The sequence below is a fragment of the Mandrillus leucophaeus genome, unplaced genomic scaffold (genome assembly GCF_000951045.1).
Source record: "Mandrillus leucophaeus isolate KB7577 unplaced genomic scaffold, Mleu.le_1.0 Scaffold743, whole genome shotgun sequence".
In the NCBI taxonomy this organism is placed as follows: Eukaryota; Metazoa; Chordata; class Mammalia; order Primates; family Cercopithecidae; genus Mandrillus; species Mandrillus leucophaeus.
In genome coordinates this window covers 1,392,114-1,404,720 of record NW_012108064.1, presented here as the reverse complement: position 1 = coordinate 1,404,720, position 12,607 = coordinate 1,392,114, and positions in this window count along the sequence as shown.

Sequence of the window (12,607 nt, the reverse complement as noted above, 5' to 3'; positions counted from 1 at the left end):
AAACAAAGGCCTAGGCTGAAACAAAGGGATGGACTCTGGCTAGGTATCTACAGCAGGAACATGTCCTTAAGGCACAGATTGCTCACGCTATTGTTTGTGGTTCAAGAATGCCTTTAAGCGGTTTTCCATCCTGGGTGGGCTAGGTATTCCTTGTCCTCATTCCAGTAAACCCAAAACTTTCAGTGTGGGTGTCATGGCCATCATGAACATGTCACAGTGCTGCAGAGATTTGTTTACGGTCAGTTTTGGGGCCAGTTTATGGCCAGATTTGGGGGCCTATCCCCAACATCCCATACACCACCTGGGCACAGAGCAGCATAGTAGTGAGGCAAGGGTGGGGAAAGCGAGGCTGATAAGTTGTTCTCAGAAGCCAGGGAGAAGGCAATAGCTATGATTGCTTACAGGCCAATGTTCCAACGTATGGGCACATACTCCAATATCCCATTAGTCTCAACTTAGAAAAAAATAAATTCAAAGATTAAAAGATCAAGAATTTTAAGCCAGCAACCTCAGTGCGTTCAATCTCAAGTACAGGGTCATTCTGAGTTCATGGTCCTCTGCAACTGTTCTAGCGGCACACCCATGAAGGGTCACATTGTACCCTAAATTAAAGGATGAAAACTGTGTGTTGGAGCTGAAAGAAACTGGCCCAAATGATTTTATGAAGCCTACATACTAGCTCTAGGTTGCCTGTTTTCAAATGTCTTCTACAAAGAGAGTGCCATCCACTCTAATTTTTATCCCGCTATATACTGGTCTCTCTTAACAACTGCTAAATGCAATTCCTAATGAATAGACATTATAGTTAAATTTACCTTCCTGTTGCTTCCATACTTTAGTCCTTACTGTATTATATGGGATACTAAATAAACACACAAATATATGACAGCGTTAACTTGTAAAGCTTGTTTTACAAAAAGCCTGTAACATTTTGTGTACATACCTTTAGAAACTGTTACTGATTTTGTCTTTATACTGTGTAACTTTTCACCATTTCTACCAAATTATTCTTTATCCATTTTCCTTTACTCACTCAGAATTGAACTAAATGTCAGGCTATGCCTGTATGTATCAGAGTAGTAGTTCCCTAGAGTAAAGGAAAGAAAAGGGGTAATCCTCATGCTACCAAATGCCAACTCTAAATCATTTAACTATTTTTTATCCTCTCTCTGTCTCTGTTTTTGCAGTATTTTGCGTTGGCATTATGTATATGCTACCAAAGACTGAACTTATTTTTAAGATACTCTCATTCATTTTATTTTATTTGCACATTTTTGATTCTTCCATTATACCTTGAAATAAATTTGGCAACATTTAAAACATTAAATAGCTCATTTTGCTTTTTTAATCTATATTTTCAACAATGAATATATTATTTTTGTTATGAACAGCTAAGTAGCAATGGCCCTATACTGCACTTTATTTATTTATTTTGAGACAGGGTCTCACTCTGTAGCCCAGGCTGTAGTGCAGTGGTGAGATCTCAACTAACTGCACCCTCCATCTCCCTGACTCAAGCGATCCTCCCACCTCCACCTCCTGAGTAGTTGGAACTAGAGGATGGGCCACTACGCCTGTACAGTTTTTGTATTTTTTATAGAGATGGGGTTTCACTCCAGGGCTCAAGTGATCTACCCGTGTTGACATCCCAAAGATTTGGGATTACAGAAAGGAGTCACCGCATGCCTGGCCTGCTCCTAAATTTTTAGTTTGACAATTATTTTAGTTTATATTTTAAATGCAGAGGACTCACTTTCTAGATTGCTCCTTTGATACTTAGATATCCTGAAAGAGAGAAGATACCTGCATTGCAACACCAGCTCTACTACCTAAATGTGCATATCATGGTGTATGAAGTCCGGTGCAGGGGTTGGGGTCTTGAAAAGGATAGTGAATAAGTAAGAATTTAGGTAAAATTAACTCTAAAATACACTGCACAGCAATAGATATTTCACTATCACTTAACTGGAAATATTATCTAAGATTCCCATACTAATGCCACAATAATCATATGACTTATTAGTTATGACATTCTGCCCATTAAATGCCATTTTACTGTTCACTAATAAGATCAAGATTTAGTTCTAGTATCTTAGTTTCCTTTGGAAATCATGCAGTAATTTAAAACACATAAGCTGTAAGATATGTTTGCCAAATGTTGTATACTTTAATCCCGGTTCCCCAAAGCAGTGAAAACAGTGGTTTCAATTTTATGTGCCCCATCTGGAACTAACCCCTCAGGGTGTAGTAATGAAGTTTAATCTTATTTGGTGTTTCCAGTTAGTGCAATTACATAAAAATTTCCCCAATTATTTTATAAATCTCAGTTATGACATTAATATTCATTTATTCACTTCAAAACACACTGATGAGGTTTTATTATATTTACATAGTAATACCATTTAAATGTTGTCAAATAAATAATAAAACAACTGTCCTGAGAAAAGTGCTGTCTTAAAAAAATTCTAGTAGAATAAAAACCTCTACCTCTCTGAAATCTACTGGTGAGTCTGCCTCATTTCAATAAAAAGATTTCAGAGATACTAAAGAATAAAGAAGAACAGCCATATTCTATGTATGAATCCAGCACGAGGTCATTAATGTAAAATATTGTGAATGTCTTACATTCTAGATGAAATGAAAAATTGAAAGAGTTATCGGAAAAACCTAACTCCTCAAAAGAAACATTATTTTAGAAATATGCTTTGTTATTCAACAAATAATTTTCCAGTGCTTGCTACATGTAGGGTCCTGTGGAAATTATAGAAATTCACACATGTTCTATCTTGTTTTTCAGAAAGGGTAGAAGGATACGTGTAAACAAAGACTTTACTTTCATCAGGACATTCACAGTTTATCTACACAATGAGCAATGATTGAACATTACTTATGAGACTAAAGTCAGCTTTACATATTCCTAAGTGAGAAATGAAAAAGAACTGAAAATGTAAACACTCTATGAAGCATAATCGAGTTATTTAATCAAACACACACAAATATAAACACACACATACATACATACACACATAGCAGTTTTAATGGTGATTTTTGGCTTCTCCACACATTTAATTTGCCTACTGTATCAATTCACCTCTTACTTTGGTCCATTTGTATGGCTATGAAGTAATACCTGAGGCTGGGTAATTTATAAAGAAAAGATATTTATTTGCCTTATGGCTCTGCAGGCTGTACAAAAAGCATGACATCAGCATCTGCTTCTGGTGAGGGTCTTAGGAATCTTCCGCTGATGGCTAAAGATTGTTGTCACTCAGGTAATAAGTGTAGTCCCCAATATGTGGGTTTTCAGTCCTCATCCTCCATTCACCCTCAACCCCCAAGTAGGCCCCAGGGTCTTTCATTCCATTCTTTGTGTCCATATATACTCAATGTTTAGCTTCTGCTTATAAGTGAGAGGATGTGTTGTTTTCTGTTAGTGTGTTAGTTTACTGAGAATGGCCTCCAGCTCCATTCATGTTGCTGTAAAAGGTATTATCTCATTCTTACTTATGGCTGCATAGTATTCCATGGCATATATGGACCACATTTTCTTTATTCAGTCTACCATTGATAAACATTTAGGTTGATTCCATATTTTTGTTATAGTGAAAAGTGCTATGATGAACATATGTGTGCATGTGCCTTTAGAGTTAGAAAAGTTAATATTCCTTTGTATATACATGAAATATTGGGATTGCTGGGTCAAATGGTAATTCTGTTTTAAGTAATTTGAGAAATTACCAAACTGCTTTCCACAATGGCTGACCTAATTCACATTCCCATGAGCCATACATAAGTATTCCAGTTTTTCCACAAACTCGCCAGCATCTGTTTTTTTTTTTTTTTTTTTTTTTAACTTTATTTTAACAATAGCCATTCTGACTGGTGTGTGATAATATCTCATTGTGGTTTTGATTTGCATTTCTCTAATGATTAATGATGAGTAGCATTTTTATATGCTTTTTGGCCATGTGTATGCTTTCTTTGCAATGTCTTCATGTTCTTTGCCTGCTTTTTGATGGGGTCATTTGTTTTTGGCTTGTTGATTGGCTTAAGTTTCTTATAGATTCTAAATATGTGATCTTTGTGGAATGCATAGTTTGCAAATATTTTCTCCTCTTCTGTAGGTTGTCTGTTTAGTCTGTTGATAGTTTATTTGCCTATGCAGAAGCTCTTTAGTTCAATCAGGTCTCATTTGTCAATTCTGGGTTTTGTTTCAATTGATTTTGGCATCTTTGTCATGAAGAGTTTGACAGGTCCTACGCACAGAATTGTATTTCCTAGGTTATCCTTCAGGGTTTGTACAGTTGTTGGTTTTATATTTAAGTCTTTAATCCATCTTGAGTTAATTTTTGTATATGGTGTAAAGAGTTCCAGTTTCAATCTTCTACATGTGGCTATCCAGTTATCCCAGCACCATTTACTGAATAGGCATTCCCTTTCTCATTGCTTGCTTTTGTCAATTTTGTCAAAGATCAGATGGTTGAAGGTGTATGGCATTATTTATGAGCTCTTTATTCTGTTACATTGGTTTATGTGTCTGCTTTTGTACCAGTACCATGCTATTTTGGTTACTGTGGTCTTGTGGTATAATTTGAAGTCAGGCAGTGTGATGCCTCCAGCTTTATTCTTTTTGCTTTGGCTTGCCTTGGGTATTCCAGATTTCTTCAGCTTCATTTGAACTTTAAAATAGGTTTTTCCAGTTCTGTGAAGAATGTCATTGCTAATTTGATATAAATTGCATTGAATCTGTACATTGCTTTGGGCAGTATGGCCATTTTAATGATATTGAATATTTCTATTCACGAGCATGAAATGATTTATTTCTCCATGTTTGTGTTGTCTCTGATTTCTTTCAGCAGTGTTTTGTAATTGTCATTGTAGATATCTTTCAGCTCCTTTGTTAGCTCTATCACTGTCTTTTATTATTTTATGGCTACTGTGACTGCTTCTCAGCTTGCATTTTGTTAGTGTATAGGAATGCTAATGATTTTTTATACATTGATTTTGTATCTTGAAACTGTTGAAGTTGTTTATCAAATCAAGAAGCTTTTGGGCAAATCCTATGGGAATTTCTAGGTAGAAAATCTAGAAAGTTCTAGATAGAATCATGTCATCTGCTAAAAGAGATATTTTGACATCCTTTCTTTTTATCTGGATACCTTTTATTTGTTTCTCTTGCATGACAGATCTAAGACTTTGGGTACTATTTTGAATAGGAGTGGTGAGAGGGGGCATTCTTATCTTGTGCCAGTTTTCATGGGGAATATTTCCTCCTTATGTGTATTCAGTATGATTTTGGTTGTGGGGTTTTCATAGATGGCTCTTATTATTTGGAAGTATGTTACTTAGTGCTAAGTCTGTTGAGGATTTTTAACATGAAATAATGTTTAATTTTATTAAAAGTTTTTTCTGCATCTTCTGAGATGAACATGTGGTTTTTTGTTTCATTTAAATATTTAATCACATTTTTTGATTTGCATATGTTGAACCATCCTTGTGTCCCAGGAATAAAGCCCACTTGGTCATGATGAAGTATCTTTTTAATGCACTGTTGAATTTCGTTTGATAGTATTTTGAGAGAATTTTTCCATTTATGTTCATCAAGGATATTGGCCTATAATTTACCATTTTTGTTGTGTCTCTTACAGATTTTGGTATCAGGATGATGCTTGCCTCATAGAATGAGTTAGGGAAAAGTCCTTCCTTCTCAATTTTCTGAAATAGCTTTAGTGGGAATGGTACCACTTCTTCCTTACATACCTGGTAGAATTCAATTATGAGTCTGTCTAGTCCTGGGCTTTTCCTGTTTAGTAGGTTTTTTATTACTGATTCAATTTAAGAACTCATTATTGATTTATTCAAGGATTCAATCTCTGGTTCAATCTTGGGAGATAATGTGATTTCAGGAATTTATCCATTTCTTCTAGGTTTCCTTTCTTGTGTGCATAGAAGAGTTCATAATAGTCTCAGGGTTTTCTGTATTTCTATGGGGTTAGTGATAACCCCTTTGCCATTTTTTGTTACATTTGTTTGGATCTTCTCTCTCTCATCTATCTATCTATCTATCTATCTATCTATCTATCTATCTATCTATCTATCTATCTATCTATCATCTATCTATCTATCTAAATATCATCTATCTATCATCTATCTAATCAAAAAACCTACTTGTGGATTCACTGGTCTTTTGTATGATTTTTCATGTTTCAATTCCTTCAGCTCTGATTTTGGTTATTTCTTGTATTCTACTAATTTTGAGGTTGGTTTACTCTAGTTTCTGTAGCTCCTCTAGTTGAGATGTTACATTGTTAATTTAAGAAATTTCTAACTTTTTTTGTGTGGGTATTTAGTGCTATAAACTTCCCTGTTAAAACTGTTTTGGATATGTATCAGAGATTATGGTATGTCATATCATTTTTTTCTCATTAGTTTAAAATAACATTTTAATTTTAGCCTTAGTTTCATTATTTACCCAGAAGTTATTCAGAAACCGGTTGTTGAATTTTCATTTAATTGTGTTATTTTGAGCAATTTTCTTAGCCTTTAGTTTTATTTTCATTGAATTGTGATCTGAGAGTGTGGTTGGTATGTTTTTGAGTCTTTTTTTTATTTTGCTTAGGATTTTTTTTTTTTTCTGGCTGATTGTGTGGTTGATTAAAGAGTATGTGCCATGTGCAGATGAGAAAAAGGCATATTCTTTTTTTGGGGGGTGGAAAGTTCTATAGGTGTCTTTTAGGTTGATTTGGTAAAGTGCTAAATTAAGCACCCAAATATCTTTGTTAGTTTTCTACCTTGATGAACTAATACTGTCAATTGTGTGTTAAATTATTCCACTCTTATTGTGTAGTTATTTAAATTCCTTCATAGGTCTACAAGAACTTTCTCAGTGAATCTGTATGCTCCTTTTCTGAGTGCATATATATTTAGCATATTTAGATCATTTTACTAAATTGAACGCTTTACCATTATGCGATGCTCTTCTTTGTCTTTTTTTAAATCTTTGTCGGTGTAAAGTTTGTTTTGTCTGAAATTAGAATAGCAAATTCTACTTTTTTTCTATTTTACATTTGCGTGGTAGATTTTTCCCCATCCCTTTACTTTGAACTTATGAGTGTCATTGTATGTGAGGTGGGTCTCTTGGAGACAGCATAACTTTGGGTTTTGCTTCTTTATCCAACTTCCCATTTTGTGCCTTTTAACTGGAGGCGTTTATGCCAATACCAGGTTAGTATTGATATTTATGAATTTGATCCTGCCAATATGTAATTATCTGGTTACTATGCAGACTTTTGTGTGGTTGGTTTATAGTCTTACTGTTCTATGTATATAAGTATATTTTTGTAGTGGCTGGTGAAGGTCTTTCTTTTCCATATTTAGCACTCCTTTCAGGACCACTTCTAAGGCAGCTCTAGCATCAACAAATTCTCTTACCATTTGCTTGTCTGGACAAGATCTTGTTTCTCCTTCACTTATGAAGCTTAGTTTGGCCAGATATGAAATTTGTGGTTGCAAATTATTTTCTTTAAGAATGCCAAATATAGGCCACCAATCTCCTCTGGCTTGTAGAATATCTACTGACAGGTCAGCTGTTAACCTGAAGGGCTTCCCTTTATAGATGACCTGCCCCTGCTCTCTAGTTGCCTTTAAAATTTTTTCTTTCATTTCAACTTTGGAGAATCTGATGGCTGTCAGTCTTAGGGATGGCCTTCTTGTGTAGTGCACCACAGGACTTACCTGCATTTCTTGAATTTGAACATTGGCCTCTCTAGCAAGTTTGGGGATATGCTCACGAATGATATCCTGAACTATGTTTTCCAAGTTGCTTAGTTTCTCTCCCTCTCAAGTATGCCAATGGGTCTCTTTATATAATCCTATATTTCTCAGAGGTTTTGTTTATTCATTTTTGTCTTTGTTTTATCTCTGTTTGAGTTATTTCAAACAGTCAGTCTTCAAGCTCTGAGATTCTGTCCTCATCTTAGTCACTTCTGTGGTTCATACTTGTGATTAAATTCTGAAATTTTTCTGATGTATTTTTTAGCTATATCAGTTGAGTTAGGTTCTTTCTCATAATGACCATTTAGTCCATCAGCTTATTATTTTATTGTAATCCTTAAATTCCTGGGATTGGATTTCAACTTTACCCCTGTGTGTCAACAATCTTTGTTCTTATCCATATTCTGAATTCTATTTGTGTCATTTCAGTCATCTTACCTTGGTTAAGAACCTTTGCTGGGGAACTAGTGCATTCCTTTGGAGGTATGAAGACACTCTGGCTTTTTGAGTTGCCAGCCTTCTTCTACTGGTTCTTTCTCATCTTTGTAGGCTGATGTTCCTTCAGTCTTTGAAGTAGCTGTGTTTTGGATGTGTTTTGTTTTTCTTTTATCCTTTTTGAGGTCCTTGGGGTTTTATTGTGGTATAAGGTAATTCCAGTTGACTGGTTTCATTTCTGGAAGATTTTTGTTGGACAAGGATCACTTCAAGACTCCCGGGCTGGATGCTGTGACTCTAGAGGTCTGGTATTGGGCTCGGGCTTGTTCTCTAGTCCCTTGTGGTTAGGAACATGCTGCTCTGGAGGGTCCAAGATGTGCATGAACAGCTGGTTGTTACACTCTGATGGATGGTTGCAGCCAAAGCACTTCATAGGGAGGGGCAGAAAGATCTGTCCTCATTTGCACATGCCAGCAACAGAAGTGCAGTGGGATGCACCTCATTGGCTGCAGTGGGGTGCTGGTGGTTGCAGGGATGCTGGCCTACATGCAGGAGTTTGCAGTGGAAGCAATAGAAACACAGCATGGGAGGTAGGTACCTCCCCGGTGCCCAAGTGCACATTAATGGTGGAGGCAGTGTTAGAGCAGAGGCATGCAAAGGACTGTGTGCACTCTTTGTGCATGCATTTACGCTAGCAACAGTGGCTTCTCAGGCCAGGGATGGGTCCACTTGTCTCACTGCATAGTTTTGCCTTGGCAGGAGTTTTGGCACAGGAGCAAGGCACTGGCAGGTGTCTGGTGGTCTCCATGCACACAAACACTCCTACTGCAATGGTGGCAAGGCAGAAGGTGTGGTGGGCACTCACAATGGCAACAGTGACACAGCAGGGTGCATGTGTACCCACATGTTGTTAGGGAAGGGAAGACAAAGTCTTGTGATATGCACACATGCTGTAAGGTCATCTTGGTGTTGGCTGTGGGAAATTGTATGCAGGCCAAGCAGAATGGGAGAGGGCATGAATGGGCAGGTGCATGCTTGCGGAAGCTGCTCTGATGGAGCTCTTTGCTGGTTAGGCATGATCCACCAATGTAGGGGCTATGATGTGGGCCCCCATGAGACAGCTGGCCTCGGCAGCCGAGGCTGACCTGCAAGCATGCATGGCCAGGCTGTGGCCCTGGGAGAGGTCAGTAGACAGAGGAGTGCTCAGGTTGGACTGGCCCCTTCTCATGAACAAGACCACCCTGCACTCTTCAGGTTCAATAGTTTCCCTAGGGCTAAAGTCTCCTAGGGAAACAAGATGAGCCTTGAAGAATACACATCGCTAGCCATGCTGCACTACAGACATTCCTTCACCACACCCACTGTACTCCACACTGGCTGGAGTTCTGCCTCTATCACTTCTCTAAGTGGCTTCCTCTGCCATCTCAAATGTCTATAGGTGTCTTAGGGTCTCCTGCTGCAAGGATTCCAGAGGCCTGTGGCAAGAGCAGATTGAACCTTGCATGCTCTACTCGCCCCTTCCCTAGGAGTTGCTGGTGACCAGGAGCAAGTCCTGGTGCATGGTAGCTTCATGCAGGGTTCCCAGCTTTCTCTCTCTTTAGCCCAGCATCTGTGCCTTTTCTCCATCTACTCTCAATGCCTTCTCTCTGACAATCTGCTAGAAGAGTGCCCATCTTCCCAATGTCCCAGTTCCTCAGTGGCAGATGTTCCTTCTGGTTGTGTCTATTTGGCTGTCTTTCCTCTCTCTCTCTGTAATAGTTTTTAATTTCCAAGCTACAATTCAGGTTCACAAAACACCTGATGGCAGATACTTACATTTGACTAACTCAGAGTAAATTTAGACATTTCAAAATTTTTGAAGTCAACTGAATGCCTTTCTCTCAGAGTTATATCTGCCATAGTTTATCAAATTTAAAACACAAACAATTGTAAAATACACATTATTTTATCTAATTAAAAAGAATACTGAGAAACCATAACAAAATGCTATCTTATGTCTAAGAAAAAATTTATACTAATTTGAAAAGATGTTTAGACTTATTAGAGATAGTTTCTGTTGTATATCATGCTTACAGGTACATAAAAAGGGAGATTCAAGCACAATATTTTGGTTATAGTAATTCTGAAACTACTTCATATCACATGGTACCACTCTTCTCATTAACATTTATCTTGGAGTCATCAAATCTATGTTTTTTAATATAATATTTTTGCTATCAAGTGTTTGGTTAATGCAACATTTCTTAGAATAATTTATAAACTAACCACATTAATTAATATTGGGCTGTTATGCTAGCTTTGAAATTATGTACAGTTAGATTGCCTTGATTCTCACTTTAGAAATGTTAAATACGTGTGATGTACCAACTCTTCCACTCTCTTCCTACAATCATTTGTCTCATAGGGGTTAAACTAAACACTCCACTATGGGCTCCCAGCCTCTGACATCTACTCTGCACGTGTTGGTGATGCTAATCCTTCTGATGTGATCACAAGTTCAGGCAATGACTACTGTATTATAGTTGCCACTTGAAAAACAACAATTGTAAAATGCCTTTCATGATAAGATACATCCAAATTTTAGATATGTAAAAATGTGAAAAAAGTGCATCTTAGAATCCATAAAAAATTTTAAGAATTCTAGCAAAATATTAAGACATCAATAGTGACATTTAGTAGACTGGAAGAAATATATACATACAGTTGACTATTTGTTAGGGCAAAATTTCCTGGAACCCCATATTTTTCTCACATCTCTGGTAAAATACTTGAATATATCTGCAAATATATTCTTTTTATTTCTCCTTTTTAAAGTTAGTAAGTATCCTAAGTAGCATTTTCTTTATAAAGACACATTTTTCTTTTTAAAGTAATTTCCACACTTCTGCTGTATAACACATGAAATAGTAGATATTCATTTTGTAGATTCAGGACAATATTTTTTCTCAAGCCATCTCATCCTAAACAAAGCCACAACATATTTCCATTTTGTTTATTTTTTGTTCTGCTGTGCACCAGGATACACTACATGACTCGACAACTCTCATAGGCTTTACTTAAAAATAAGACCCAATTTTATTCCACCATAGAATTTCACAGTCTAGTTGGTAACTTCTATTGCTCCTCTACCATCCCATCATCTGAAGAGTGGAAAAGCATAGCATCTTTTGTCAAGGATACTTACTAACTAAAAAAAGAATGAATTTCCTTTCCACTTCTTTTCTCAATTGAGAGAAATATTTTCTGAAGCAACAAAACTCACTTATATTATTGTAATTTCTTCAAAATCTGATGTTTAACCCATTTTTTACATCAATTCCTCCAAGGACTTGTCTTATCATACTCAAAATCAAGATTTTAATATTCTAAATTTCTTTTCTCTACATATTATTCATGTCCAAAATGTCACTTATTTTTCTTTACATTCATAAGGTAAAAACATATATTCAATGAAAAACTCAGCAATCTCATGCGGTTTAACTTAATATTATGCTTTTTTATATTTTTTTAAATTATACTTTTTTAAGTTCTGGGGTACATGTGCAGAAGATGCAGGTTTGTTACATAGGTATACATGTACCATGGTGGTTTGCTGAACCCATCAACCCATCACCTACATTAGGTATTTCTCCTAATGCTACCCCTCCCCCAGTCCCCTCACCCCCTGACAAGCCCTGGTGTGTGATGTTTCCCTCCCTGTGTCCATGTGTTCTCGTTGTTCAACTCCCACTTATGAGTGAGAACATGCAGTGTTTGATTTTCTGTTCCTGTGTTAGTTTGCTGAGAATTATGGTTTCCAGCTTCACCCATGACCCTGCAAAGGACATGAACTCATCCTTTTTTATGGATGCATAGTATTCCATGGTGTATATGTGCTACATTTTCTTTATCCAGTCTATCATTGATGGGCATTTGGGTTGGTGCCAAGTGTTTGCTATTGTGAATAGTGCTGCAATAAACATATGTGTGCATGTGTCTTTATAGTAGAATTATTTATAATTCTTTGGGTATATACCCAGTAATGGGATTGCTTGGTCAAATGGTATTTCTAGTTCTAGATCCTTGAGGAATTACCACACTGTCTTCCACAATGGTTGAACTAATTTACACTCCCACAAACAATGTAAAAGTGCTCCTATTTCTCCACATCCTCTCCAGTATGTGTTGTTTCCTGACTTTTTAACGATCTCTATTCTAAGTGGTGTGAGATGATATCTCATTGTTGTTTTGATTTGCATTTCTCTAATGACCAGCAATAATGAGCATTTTCTCATATGTTTGTTGGCTGCATAAAAGTCTTCTTTTGAGAAGTGTCTGTTCAAATCCTTCACTCACATCTTGATGGAGTCATTTGTTTTTTCTTGTAAATTTATTTAAGTACCTTGTAGATTCTGGGTAT